We start from the raw sequence: 12,901 nt of genomic DNA, 5'->3' as shown, positions 1-12,901 counted from the left end.
TCAGCTATTCACCACGCAGCCCACTGCAGCCTTTGGCAATGGCCAGAGGAAGAGCCGGCGTACAGCCCAACATAGACTTCCTCCTTCAGCTGATTTACCCCTCCCTCCCCTCACATGGCCAAGGGACTGGGTGGATAAAGGAAAGCTGGATGAATTGCTAGTCTTGTCCTCTACTGTGGCTAATTCTGGTATGTGCATGGACTAAATAAACTTGTAACATGGGTATCAGAATGACCCTGCAGTGGCAAAAAGAATATTATTAAGGCTTCGTCTCATGAATTGGAACAACTTACAACCCCAGATGTTCCACCCTGTCCATCGTTGTTCATGGACATCTGCTTATGATGAAGCTCTGAAGCTGCTGTACTGTGCGCTTGGTGCTTATCTACCTAAGCTGGCAGTGATTCAGGAATTGCTTCATCAACTGCTCAGCCACCTGCACAGCAGGGTTGGGAGGAGCTGGGATGGTAACCTTATCTCTCCCCAGACGTGAAGATTTAGTCCTGTAAATCAGGGCTCTTCGCTAGAAGTGTAAAGGTCGCATTCCTATTCACAGAAACAACAAAGAGCCCAATAAGTACTGCAGCATGTATGGGCCTTGAAAGAGTTTACTTATGGGAGTCCTATACACTTGAGGTCTGAACCAAATCTCACTGGAGTCAATGGGAGCCCTCAAAGGGCTTTGGGTACAGACTCAATAAGGCAGTGTAATCCCTCTGAAGCTTTCAACTTATTGTCAGAGTCCCACATTGTTTTTGGGATGGGTTAGAGATATAAAGTAAGGATGCAAGATCTCCACTAACAGGTTTGTTAAAGTCCATGCAGCCCAGTAATCTGTCTCCAACTGTGGCCCGTGGTGAATGTTAAAGGAATATAAATATATACATGAATAACACTGGGAAAGGACAGAATGATTACATTATGTCCATTAGCTTCCAGCTCTGCATGGTTGGATGACCCCATTTACACCCAGGTCATCGCGTTTCACTGCCAGCTCTGAATAGACCAATTCACCACAAATGCGCTCAAGCCCCTGCCTCCGCGCACTTTTTGCCCCGTGACATCTTGCAGCAGGGAGTTCCACCACGTGCCGCGTGTGAAAACGCACTCCTCTGGTTTGCTGCTGCTTGGAGAGCGTCTGCTTGCCCTAAGCACAGCATAAATGTTTGCAGGAGATGTCTGTAACTGCCCAGCTCCGTAGCAGAGCCGAATGCTTTGTGTAGAAAAAACAAGGCAGGCAAGACATGCCCGAGTCTCTCTTCATGCACGCCACTGTGTAAGCAGTCACCCCTAGGACACCTCGCCCCTACTGCACAAAGTCGCTGTGAATTTGAGAGTAATTCAGTCCCTAGTGTTCACTCAGCCTGCATCTCTCTACTCACGCTGCCAGCAAGGGCGCTAATTCGCATCAGTTGTGGGAATGATGTAGTCGTACGGCTTTCAGTGCGACTTGCAAGCGCTGGTAACAGCTTTTAGCCAAAAGACGTTTCTTTAAATGATTAAACGTCCATTTGCAGAGCCCTAGTGTGTTCCAGGATTCCTCCACTTCCTTTTAAGAAAACTCAAAATTTGATTTTCCCCTAACTTACTTATAACAAAAGCCAAGGAGCAGAGACCAGTCCCAAAAATGTGTTACACACCCTCAGAGATTCAAGAAATGAGACATTTGTGAGTGATTAACTGGATTTGATCATATCCTGGTTTTTTATGCAGTGGCCAAGGCAAACAAAGGTCCCCATTCTGTCACTGGCAAAGAGACACTGAGGAACCAAAGTCAAAGGTGTCAGTCAGAGATGTTTCTGTGGTACAATGCCCTGCTTCTCTGAACTGGACTCATAAATGCCAAGAGATTTCTTACTGTAAACAATTGTCCTGAATCCAGCAAATCTTTGACATCAGAAGAGTATAAAATAACCAAGTTTTAACTGCTTTAACCCCCCCCCCCCCCCCAAATATAATGATGCAACAGCTCTGATTCCTAATCCACAAAATGTCAGGACCATCAGCAATGTCAGCTCCTCGGCAAAGCCTGCCAGTCCCTTCAAGTGGTGCATGAAGACAAAAAGGTGACACCTCCCGGACTTGCCATTCCTGCCCTGTGTGGAGACCATGATGAAAGCTGCCGGCTTGTTGGACTGGTGAGCTTCTGCACAGGATGGCAGCAAAACGTTAAGCGTGGCGAGACGGGTGTTTCCACAGGGTAAGTCACCCCGACCTGTTCGGTCCTCTGCCATACCCCTCCTCTTGATAACTGTCCTCCAGTTACCCAGGAGTTTGTGTTGGATTTGGACTGGAATTATGGGGAAGAGGTGGTTCCTGCCAAGCTGAAACCCACCCATGTGGTGAATGAAAGTCCCCAGTGCCTCTTCTTAGACTAGGGACTGAATTTCCATATCACAACCTTCTTACCCTCTGCTTTGAAGCTTATTTCTTTATTTTTGCCTTTCCTAACATGAAGGAAAACCAGCTTCCATAAAAAAAACCTCACTACCCAACTCCAAATGCCTGAATAAATGAAAATCTTCATTAAAAACTTGAATCTGAATGTAGTTATCTCATTTTAGGTCCACAATTCAACACATACTAAGATATTTTCAATGCCACAGTTCAACCAAGAGAAAACAAAATAAAACAAAAAAATTAAAACCAAAAACCAACTCCAAGCTGACCCCCAAATAATTCTCCCAAAGCTTTACTAACTGCTACGAAATGGCAGGAGCATATCTTTGCAAAGCTTTGCCTTTTGACCTTGCTTAGAATTTTCCTATTTGCATTATCTCACGCATATCTAGGTAAATCACCACCTGTCTCACCATCAGCTTCCTCTGTTAATACATCCTTTCCACCTGATTGCAAGATTTTTATACAGGCCAGCCCTGACTTCTACTTGTCTTAACTTCTCTGCTCAGTCAGAATTCACATAATGCAATTCCTTTTGTATCCATCTGTTTATTTTACATCACACTAATGCTGCTGCTGCCAATTTATTCTCTCTCGCACAGTACAAGCAACTTGAAGACACGCTGTGCCTCAATGATGGAAAAACTGAAAATATGCATGCTCAAACCAGCAGCCTTCCCACCCAACACAGACATCTTCCCAACAGTGATCCACAGTATCCCATGGCAAGGAGCTCCATGGGACCAGAGATACATGGAAGTGAAAGGTTTGAGGAAAAAGTTACCCATGACCCAGCAGTGCGCCCTTGCTGCCAGTTAGGCAAATGTTCTCCTGGGGTCTCTTAAGAGTGTGGCCAGCAGGCCAAGGGAGGTTCTCCTCCCCCTCTTCTCTGCCCTGGTGAGGCCCCATCTGGAGTACTGTGTTCAGTTCTGGGCTCCCCAGTTCAAGAAAGATGAGGAACTACAGGAGAGAGTTCAGTGAAGGGCTATGAAGATGATCTATGAGGAAAGGTTGAGGGAGCTGGACTTGTTTAGGCTGAAGAAGAGTAGGCTGAGAGGGGACCTTCTAAATGCTTACAAATATCTTAAGGGTAGGTGTCAAGAGGATGGGGCCAGACTTATCAGTGGCAAACACGAGGAAGAACGTCTTTACTTTGAGGGTGACAAAGTGGGACAGGTTGCCCAGAGGGGTTGTGAAGTCTCCTTCTCTGCCTGGACGTGGTCCTGTGTAACCCACTCTAGGTGACCCTGCTTTGGAAGGGGGGTTGGACTAGATGATCTCCAGAGGTCCCTTCCAACCCCTACCATTCTGTGAAAAAGGTGGCACTTGGGAGGTCCAGTGCAGGTGGGTTAAGTGAAACACGAAAACACCCTCATGTCATTGCTGTACGTCCAGGGTTAAAGAAGTCCTGGAAGAAATGTCTTGGCCTGCTTCCTGTTGCTAACTCCATCATAATTATCCTTCCCAGTTTTAAAATCCAGGAAAATTTTCTATATGAGAAATTTCTTACATTAAATGACTCTCCTTAGTCACATACAACTTAAGATAAGCATTCGCTTTTTAGATATTGACAACGATGTAATACTTTTGACAGCTTATGGCATATAACGAAAACCAATTTAACCTGTATATTAGAGACAATTAAGCTCAGCATGGATTAGATCAGTGTAAAACATCAAATCCCTGCCTTTGGCAGCCCACATGTGCAAACAGAATATAAAAAATCTGGCAATTATTAAATAAGATCAATGGATTTAATTGTTATTTATAGATATATTAAAAAATACTTTTTATATACGTGTGTGTATGCTTCTGCTAAAAACTTTTAAAAATTTCTCTGCCTGGCTTGGACATTTTCATTAAAAAAAAACCCCAAAATCAAGAAAGTATAACTATTGAAAAGTTAGTGCATCTAGAGACACACCAAACAGATTAGAGAGACAGAGAGGAATGCTCTTGCTTGTCTACCACTATTCCCTCTTCTGTCTAAATCTGAATAAATTATTCCTGCAGTATTACCCAAATTTACCTTGACAGCTGATGAAAACTGGATCCAAGGGATCAGCACACCAACTGCCTCGAGAAATCCATGCAAGTATGAGAAAAGGAGAGGAAGCAAGCATAAAAGATTTTTGACAAAGGGACTTGAAGTGAAAGTCTGTACTTGGGCATGGAGATAAGCAGTACAGCTGTTACTAACCGTTTAAGATTGTAAACACCCAGGTGTGTAAGCAGTCCTTCCACCCTCCAAGGACAAGGAGATACTCATGGGATTTGCTCAAGGACAAGACCCAATGCTAAACACAGACTCATTCCATAGTTTGAGCACAACCGCAGCGGAGTGGCTAGCATGGCTCACTGCACTTGGGGGTTGTTTCTTCTTTAAATCTGATGAGGCCAGGACTAATTTCCTTTCGCTCACGTCTTGTTTTTTCGAGACACAGGATCCGGAGACACTGGAGGAACACGTTACACAGCATGGTTACTAACATTAATCAAACACCTTCCATCCCTGTTTTGCTTTTTTATTTTTAATTAAGAACTAAGTTTTGGACTACACAAAGCAGATGCACGTAATGTGCTTCCTTATCTCCCCAAGGTTTCATTTTTCACTGGAAGAAAAAAAGAATAAACCACTTTGGCTTTTTACTAAAAGGTGAAAAATACATGGTTTCCTTAAAGCACACACACGCACACACCCTGCTGAAAAAATTGTGTTTTCTTCCTTTTTAGTGGAATATCCTGAGATGGAGAGAAACACACTTCTCAGCCAACTCTGACAGTGACAGGCATGTATTTTCTAATTGACCACAGAAACTAAAGCTCTCCTTTACCATTTCAGACATTCTGGTGACTCCCATCAATGGAATACCTAAGCATAAGGTTGCACCCCTCAGCAGTTAAACGAACTTGGGTGTTCCTACACAGAAAAATGTAACCTCGTTTTGATGACAGAAGCAGAAAAAGTGTTTTAAAGCAAATGTTACGTACTTTATCTAGGTCTGGAGATCTACTACAAATTACTTTGTCTCTTCGATTCACAATTCTTTGTTCCATGGCTTAGAAGGATAAAGGGGTACAAAGGAGCAGGAGATAATTCCTTCACAAAGGACCTCCATTGCCAGAGCCTTTGAAGCTGTGCTAAAAAAGCCTTGCTAGCCCATTAGCTGACACACAGCAGAAACCTGAACTGTTTCCATGCACACTACAAGCAGAGCTATTTTCTGCACAATTAGTCATAAAAAGGGCCAATGTAAACTGTGTCGGGAGGTCTCAATTCTTTACATTCTCCACACAGCGAATCAGACATTATGTATAACGTTTTGTTGCCATTTAGACCTCGGGCTGCTTTGCAATCAGGAGGCGGCAGTCTCTATTCCTGTTTCTCTCTTGATGCTGATTTTCAAGCCTCATGGTACCACCAGAGTGTTTATGGCAGTTGGGCTTCACAAGAATTAGTGTAGGCAAAAATACAAATGCCAAAATCTGCACGTTCACAGTTGGGACAAATATTTACTGGTTCCTTTGCTTGCTGCCTCCTTTTCTCTTCTTCTGAGAATGGGCAAACTGAATATTTTGGAAGCTGAACGATGTGTAAGAAGAGGTTGTAGTTAAGGAGATACAGGAAACAGTTTAGGCAATGACATTTATCTGGATTTGCTAGTTTATCCGTTATAGCATTTGACTCCAACCCAACAGTCTCTGGGTAACTGCATGGATTTACTGGGGGGAAGCACACGACATCCCACATCCCTGTTTCCTGCCATGGCAGAAGTCCCAGACCCCCGATGGGGAACCAGCTATGTGGATGCACCCTTCAAATTTTTCATTCCCTTCCACTCCTCCTCCAGCATCATAGCTGCTTCTATCCCTGCACCCAGTCATTCTTTGCAATTGAATATCACCCTTTAGAAATTGGAGACTCTTCCACCCGTTCTCATGATGACCCAAATTTAGACTGCTATTGCTGCCAGAGGATGGCTCCTCTTCCTAAACCACTTACTTTCCTGAAATCTCACTCTAGTGGTAGGGATTGCCTTGAAACAGTATCTCAAGGAGCAAATGTCGGATTTGTGCACAGATCTTGCTTTTGCAAGATGGAGCTAGATGTCTATAAAAGTTTCCACCAGCCCGAATACCCTTCTAATGTGAAGTATCTTATCAGAGTATAAAGAATGACACCAGGTAATGGATTAGGTGGGTGATATGCAGCATCTGCTGATAAGTATGATGTTAGGACTGCCTGAAAATTTTTATTTTAGATTTTACTCATTACGTGAACAAAATTAATGTTTGTGGGGACCCAGTAGAGGAATTTTCTGGGAATGGTTGGAAGGACCCCAGTGCCCCCCACCTCCTCCAGTTAGCATGAAACAACATAAACCACAATCCATGCTGGAGGATGAGACATGTAGCATATGTAGCATCAGAATCCCAAATGCATCCCTACCAACACCTCAGACAGACCAGATATAACAAAAGCTTCCTAGAGGCTGGTATTCAGGTTCAAATCAAGAACTGTGGGCGGGCTTTCCAAAGAGAAAGTAACTTTCAAAGACACAGCACACAAGTGAGAGTGCCATGGGGCAGCTCCTGGGTAGTAACAGCACCCAGATATGATGGACAATAGATACTATAAGAGACTTTCTCATGGGTGAGTGAACAGGCACCCCACAGAAACTCAACAGCCTCAGACACCACCCCCAAAAGGTCTGCAGATGCTGCCCCAAGGGTCCTTGCCATAGAGGAGCGTGCTCGGTGCTCAGACAAGGCTGGGAACTCTGCACTTCACCTTTCAGAAAAGCCAGTTACCCCATGCTGCTGGCTTTTGCTCTGTTGCAGGACATGGTTTTGAACTTGGAAATTTCAGCATTATGCAAAAAGCTGGGGAGGAGAGCTGAGGATGCAGGGAACGAGCTTTCTTCCCTGTTTGGCAGGAGAATCCAAGCCCACAGCATGCCTTAAAAATACTTTCTATAAGCCACGTGCAATTGTCTTGGAAAGTAAGCTTTCATCATAGCCCCCTTACATCATGCCACCCCTTCTCCAAGGCAGATGGAGAAATCATTTTCCCACTCTTGTTTGATGTTGTTATTCTCCACAGTGGTGGGGAACTGACTCATAGCCACTTTCGGATAGTCACGGGAAGCAAAGCAGTAAAATATAAAAGGCCAAAATATGCAGCACTTTGAACATCCAGCAATCCCCCCACGGCTCTCCTTCATTCTTTCCTCGCATGTAATCACCTCTCTCCCCTCTTACCCGTGCGCACTCACAGAATATGCTCTGGAGGAAGGCCACAACGTAGCCAGGGGGTAGACCCGAGCGACGAGGGGCCAAAAGTTGAGGGGGTTATTCCAGATTGACACCAGGGTAACGGAGCAGAGATTTACATTTCCCTGAGGTGTCTTTGAGAACTGCAGTGCAATACTACATTCAGAGCACCTCAGTCTGAAGGACAGACTGGCTCACACAGCCACCTTCTATTTTCTTGCTAACCCTCAATACAATAAACTTCCCCCATGTCTCTCCCTTTCTGTTCTTCCTCTCTGCTTAGTTCCCCTGAGCATCCCTCCTGTTGAGTGCATGGAGCTCTTCTGGAGGCACCCAAATATCACACACTGGAAGTCTTCCTCTAGAAATAGCCTGGAGTGCAGCGCAGAGCCCTCCACAGGCTCAGCACGAGATGGGACTGAGCTTACCAGTATGGGACTGGTGCCACGCTGGCATAGCTCTCTGCTTTCAGGCCCAATACACTGCCATCATGTAGGCTCAGCCACTCGGTTCTGTGCTATCTTCGAAGTCTTTCCACACCTTCCCTAGCAGACTTGTCCTAAACATATGATAAGGAAAACAATAAAGAAGAAATACAAGGCAAGCAAGAACCAAAGTGAGGTCACCTCCCAAGCACCTCCTCTGGCCTCTGTGTCAGACCACAGCAACAACTGAGCTGTGTCAGACCAATACAACAACAGGATTCATAGCTGCTTCAGACATATCAAAATGAAGTGACTAGTCTAAGCTGGTCAGTCTCACTGGAGAGGATGGGCACCTCCACAGAGCAAATCATTCCAACATCTCAAATACCAGGTTTGGGAAGGACATAAGCCCTCTGTGCAGTTCTCTCCCCATTGACCATGTTATATTAACTACATGAGTTTAAACACCTTCTTTAGCCTCAGCATCAATCAGGCATGGCATGAAGGCCCACCAAGCTACCCTACCACTGCCCAGAAGCTCCTGAATGCTGCACAGAACCCATCCTTCCTCCCCTTCCTTCCCTATTCTGCCCTGTCCCTCACTTTTCTTGCCATGCCAGAGTTTGCAAGGGAGGGGGAGCTGCGCTGATCTCTGCTGGACAATGTGCTCTGGCTGGTTATGGGGCCTTTTAGGCTATTTCATATTCTAGCGTTACTTACATGGCATTAGTGGAGGAGTTTTCCACAGAGAGTAGGTTCAACAGAGAATGACCCTTTCAGTATATGTTCTTAAAGAAAGAACTCACTGCATATCAAAGATCCAAGTTCAAAAGGCAGAGGGAGGCAGATGAGTAGCTCATAATATTCTTTTACCTCAGCCCAGTATGTTTGAGTTATGATGAATTCAATCCCTTCCTGACTATGCCAAGCAAAAGGTTCTTTGAGGGGTAAACAACAAAGCCTAAAGACTTGAAGTGTTTATTTTCTAAAACTTATTTGTTGTGTTTCTGGTATAAGCTGGAACAACTTAGCAATACAAGCAATCTGTAGGACGACAATGATGTGGGTACTGAAGTAAAGGTTTGCCTGTTATTTTGCCCCCAGGTTTTACTGTGAGTGAAGACAGGGCTTGCTCAGTCTGCAACCCTGCAAGGAGAACAGTTAGTGGCATTTTCTCCTATAGCAGAATGCCACAACTACATGGGACTTTTACTTTTTTTTTTTTAATTTTTTAAGCTCCTCACAGAATCATGTTGTTGAGAACACACCTTTCTACACGAAGACGTGATGTAAGGTGTGACTGGAGGTGTGTGCCAGCCATGGAGCTGTGTGACAGTGAACAGGTCTCTGTGTCCCTTATGTGATCCTCTCCAACGCACAGGGCCAATACACAAAATCTTGGGAACTTCACCCATCCCCAGCACTGCAGCAGGAGGCAAGGAGAGGAGTCTCAGGAAAATCTAGAGAAAACCCAGCATCTCTAAGAGTCTTCTCAGGGTGCTGAGACATCTCTGAGACTGGCCCAACTAGACGGAGACCATCAGATCACCTAAATGCAGATGGTCTGGTATGAAGTGCACTATCTTTATGTACAATATTGTTTGTCGAGTGTCATCAACACCTCAAACAGTGAGGAAATTGGTAAGAAAATGCAGTCTCATTTTTTGCCCAAGGTGCCTCACTAGTGTGCCTGCAGCCTTGCTGAAGCAGACAACACGCTCCCATCTGAACCAAAGTTATCAGGTCTTTTCACGTAAGCCACTGCCTGGCCCCCCGGACAGCCGCCCCACTAAAGCCCTGACAGCTGGTGCTAGGCAGGTAGCCTCCGAGCAAAGTGTTTCATATCCCATCGCAAATCCCTCGAGCCATCCTGAACTAGTCTGGAATGCACACAGACCTGCTTGCCAAAGCCAGGCAGGCGTTGGGTAGGGGGGAGAAAGCTTGTTTCTGTAGCTCCCTGGTCCACGCTTGTACTTTGCAAAGCAGGTAACAGCGAACGTGTTACTTAAAACACCTACAATGACTTGGAGTCTGAGCTCAGGGCAGCTTCAAGCCTTGGAAAGCTCCTTGGTCACAAACCAGCTTTTTGCATGCAGAGTGTCTCACTGAACTTGTGGAGACATTTCTGAGGCATGCCCCAGCAAGGACCAGCTCTCGTGGGACCTCAGCTTTTCTTAGGACACAGCCAGTACTACGAAATGCAGCATCTTTGCCTGCCTTAGGCAAAGGTTTCTGGCAGGTAATAAGGTTTCTGGCAGGTAATAAGGATGTAGTTAGTAGCTTTCTGTAGGAAATTAATAGTGGCAAGGACCCTCATATATCATTGCAGGCTCTCTCTGGGAATCAGAAGTTTAGTGACTTCCAGAGCTGGACTACTGAGGTTGTCTAATCCCTCTTTGGCCTCATGGATGCGTTTGGCTTCCACAGTATCCAGTGGCTGAAATGTAATTATGTGCAGCATGAAACAGCACTTCCCTGTGTTCGTTTTGAACTTGCCCACTGATCAGTTTATCAGGCTCCCCTCAGTTCCTCCAGTTTGCACAAGCACAGCTCTAAACTGAATTAAAAAGAAAAAAAATTGTAATCTTGCTCTAGTGTGAAATTAAACCATGCCAGAAAAGTTAGCTCGGGCCAATGTCCGTCAAATCTGTGAAATTACTTCAAAAGACTACAAGACAGGCTGTCATTTGCTGTTTGAAAATGAGTTTGAAACTCACAAACCAAAGCTCCCTCTTGACAGGACACCGATCCTTGCTTGTTCTTTCTGGTTTTAACCTCACAGTCAATTATTTTACAGACTACACTGGTTTCTTCATCTTTTCCAGGAGCCCCTTTCTGGTGGTTTATTTGGATTGTAGGTGTCTCATAAGTCAATAATGTAGTGATGCTGTAGCACAAAACACAGCGATTCCTCAGCAAATTACTGGCCTCCTGAAGTTGAAGGACATAGGACAAACCATGCTGGAACCGAGAGTAACAACGCTTTCTAGTCTGTTTCTCAAGCAGTGCTCTGCTAGCACAGGAAAATGGAAGCCATTTTCCCAGACTATTTAAAAATAGGAAACTCTTCGTGAAAACTGAAACCTAGCCTTCTTAGGCAGTATCTTCTTAAATATAAAAGCTTCACATCGTTAAGACCGTCGATGGTTCATGCTTTTCCCAAAAAATCCAGCTGGCCACTGGATGTCACTGTTGTTGCAGAAAAACACCCCAGAAAGTTCACAAATCAGGCTGTGAATAAGCCGAGGCGAAGACACCCAAACCTGGAAATGGACTTCTCTTTCAGTTAACCAGCACAGTGCTGGTGGCACTTGGAGGCTGCCCGATCAGTCAGAACAACTGCAGGCCACATGCACTCCATGGTGCTGAGGTCTCCATCACATCTGAGGGCAAATCTTCCACGGAGCTCATGGACCCCGACTCACTCGTGCCCAGATGGGTGTCTCCCCTTCCTGCTGGCTCCCCTCTGGTTTTGCTGAGGCGTGTCCCCATTCAGCCCCTGGGTCTACACAACACATCCAACCTGGTCTCCGGTTCAGACTCAGCCCTTTCTCTTCCACCACACAGTGTAGCCCACTGCAGCAAGCACATGTCCATGCTTGTCCTTGATCATGAATTAAAAGGAATTACACATAGTTTTGCTCAGCGGTTTTAGCTGGTGCTGTGGAAAGGGCAGTTTAGCGAAGCTGCATGACTTTCAAGGTTTGAGCTGTTATCTCCATCCAAAACAGCTTTGTGTTGTGTAGATCGTTTGCCTCCTCTGAATTACACCAGGCATCTCAAAATCACTTAACCACACAGAGGAAATATTTCCCAAGAGACTTTTCTGAGCCTTTTAATTCAGCTAATGATGCCTTTGCACCATCATGGTGAGCCTCACCAGTGCCAGAAATGGACTTTCTCAAGGAGTGCTTTGAGGCTTGTAGGCTGAGGCCCTTCTCTCTGAGAAAGCAGGAGAAACAAACCCCAGGAATCCACAAAACCTTTCCAAGATTGGGGGCACCAGGTGCAGGTGGTGCTGCCATGGCATTTCAGGAGGTATGAACTGGGACTTGCTTCCCATCTCCCACTCCAAGCTCAAGCTTCACTGCTTGACTTGTGCCTGCTCTAACATCAGGAAGCAGACTCACAAACCATGGCAGATCAAACCAACAAACTATTGCCCCTGCGGAGAGAGGGAAGGCAGGAACACACCACACGCATTAAGCTGTTTAATACGGTGTTGCAAGACCCTCGGATACATGTGGTGTGGGAAGAGATCTAGAGTACCTACATCTGGAGATTCGTCTCTATTTAAGTGCAAAGCATGCCCAAGGCTGTGGAACAGTAAGAAAACTGGGCCAAAAAGTATCCATTTTGGTCTATCTAAATGTCATAGGTCAGGATCAGCTCTGCCTGGGCATCATGGACCAGACCAGCTTTGACCCTAAGGATGTTGGTATAAAGTAGAAACAGGATCTCCACAGCATACTTTGACCACAATATTTTTAAAGCATTAGGAGATTCCTTAGCCATGTCTTTTCTTTATTATTTTTTCTTTCTTTACAAGAAAAGCAAAACAAATAAATGCTTTGGGAAGAACAGACAGTCCTTTGGCTAAAGGTCCTGTGGTGGAAGGACTGGGGGTTTCTAGCCAGCAATGGCAAAGACTACTAGGAGGGTCAAAGAGACCATCCGTGTAGTGGTAAATGAGAAGAAAACAGTCCCTGCACTATTTATAGATTCTCAGCTGTAAAGGTGCTGTTTGAATACAAACAGTGGTCACTCCCAAGCTAACATGCCACCTCTTGAACACCGCCTGT

General features: G+C 45.2%; 1 protein-coding gene across 1 annotated transcript in view; it reads right to left on the bottom strand.

The window, feature by feature from the left end:
* TRABD2B (TraB domain containing 2B) overlaps positions 1-12,901 on the bottom strand; it is a 297,703-nt gene that overhangs the window by 45,647 nt on the left and 239,155 nt on the right. The window lies entirely within an intron of this gene.

Source organism: Opisthocomus hoazin, chromosome 6 (assembly GCF_030867145.1).
Source record: "Opisthocomus hoazin isolate bOpiHoa1 chromosome 6, bOpiHoa1.hap1, whole genome shotgun sequence".
NCBI classification, from domain to species: Eukaryota; Metazoa; Chordata; class Aves; order Opisthocomiformes; family Opisthocomidae; genus Opisthocomus; species Opisthocomus hoazin.
This window is presented reverse-complemented; position numbering and strand designations above follow the sequence as displayed.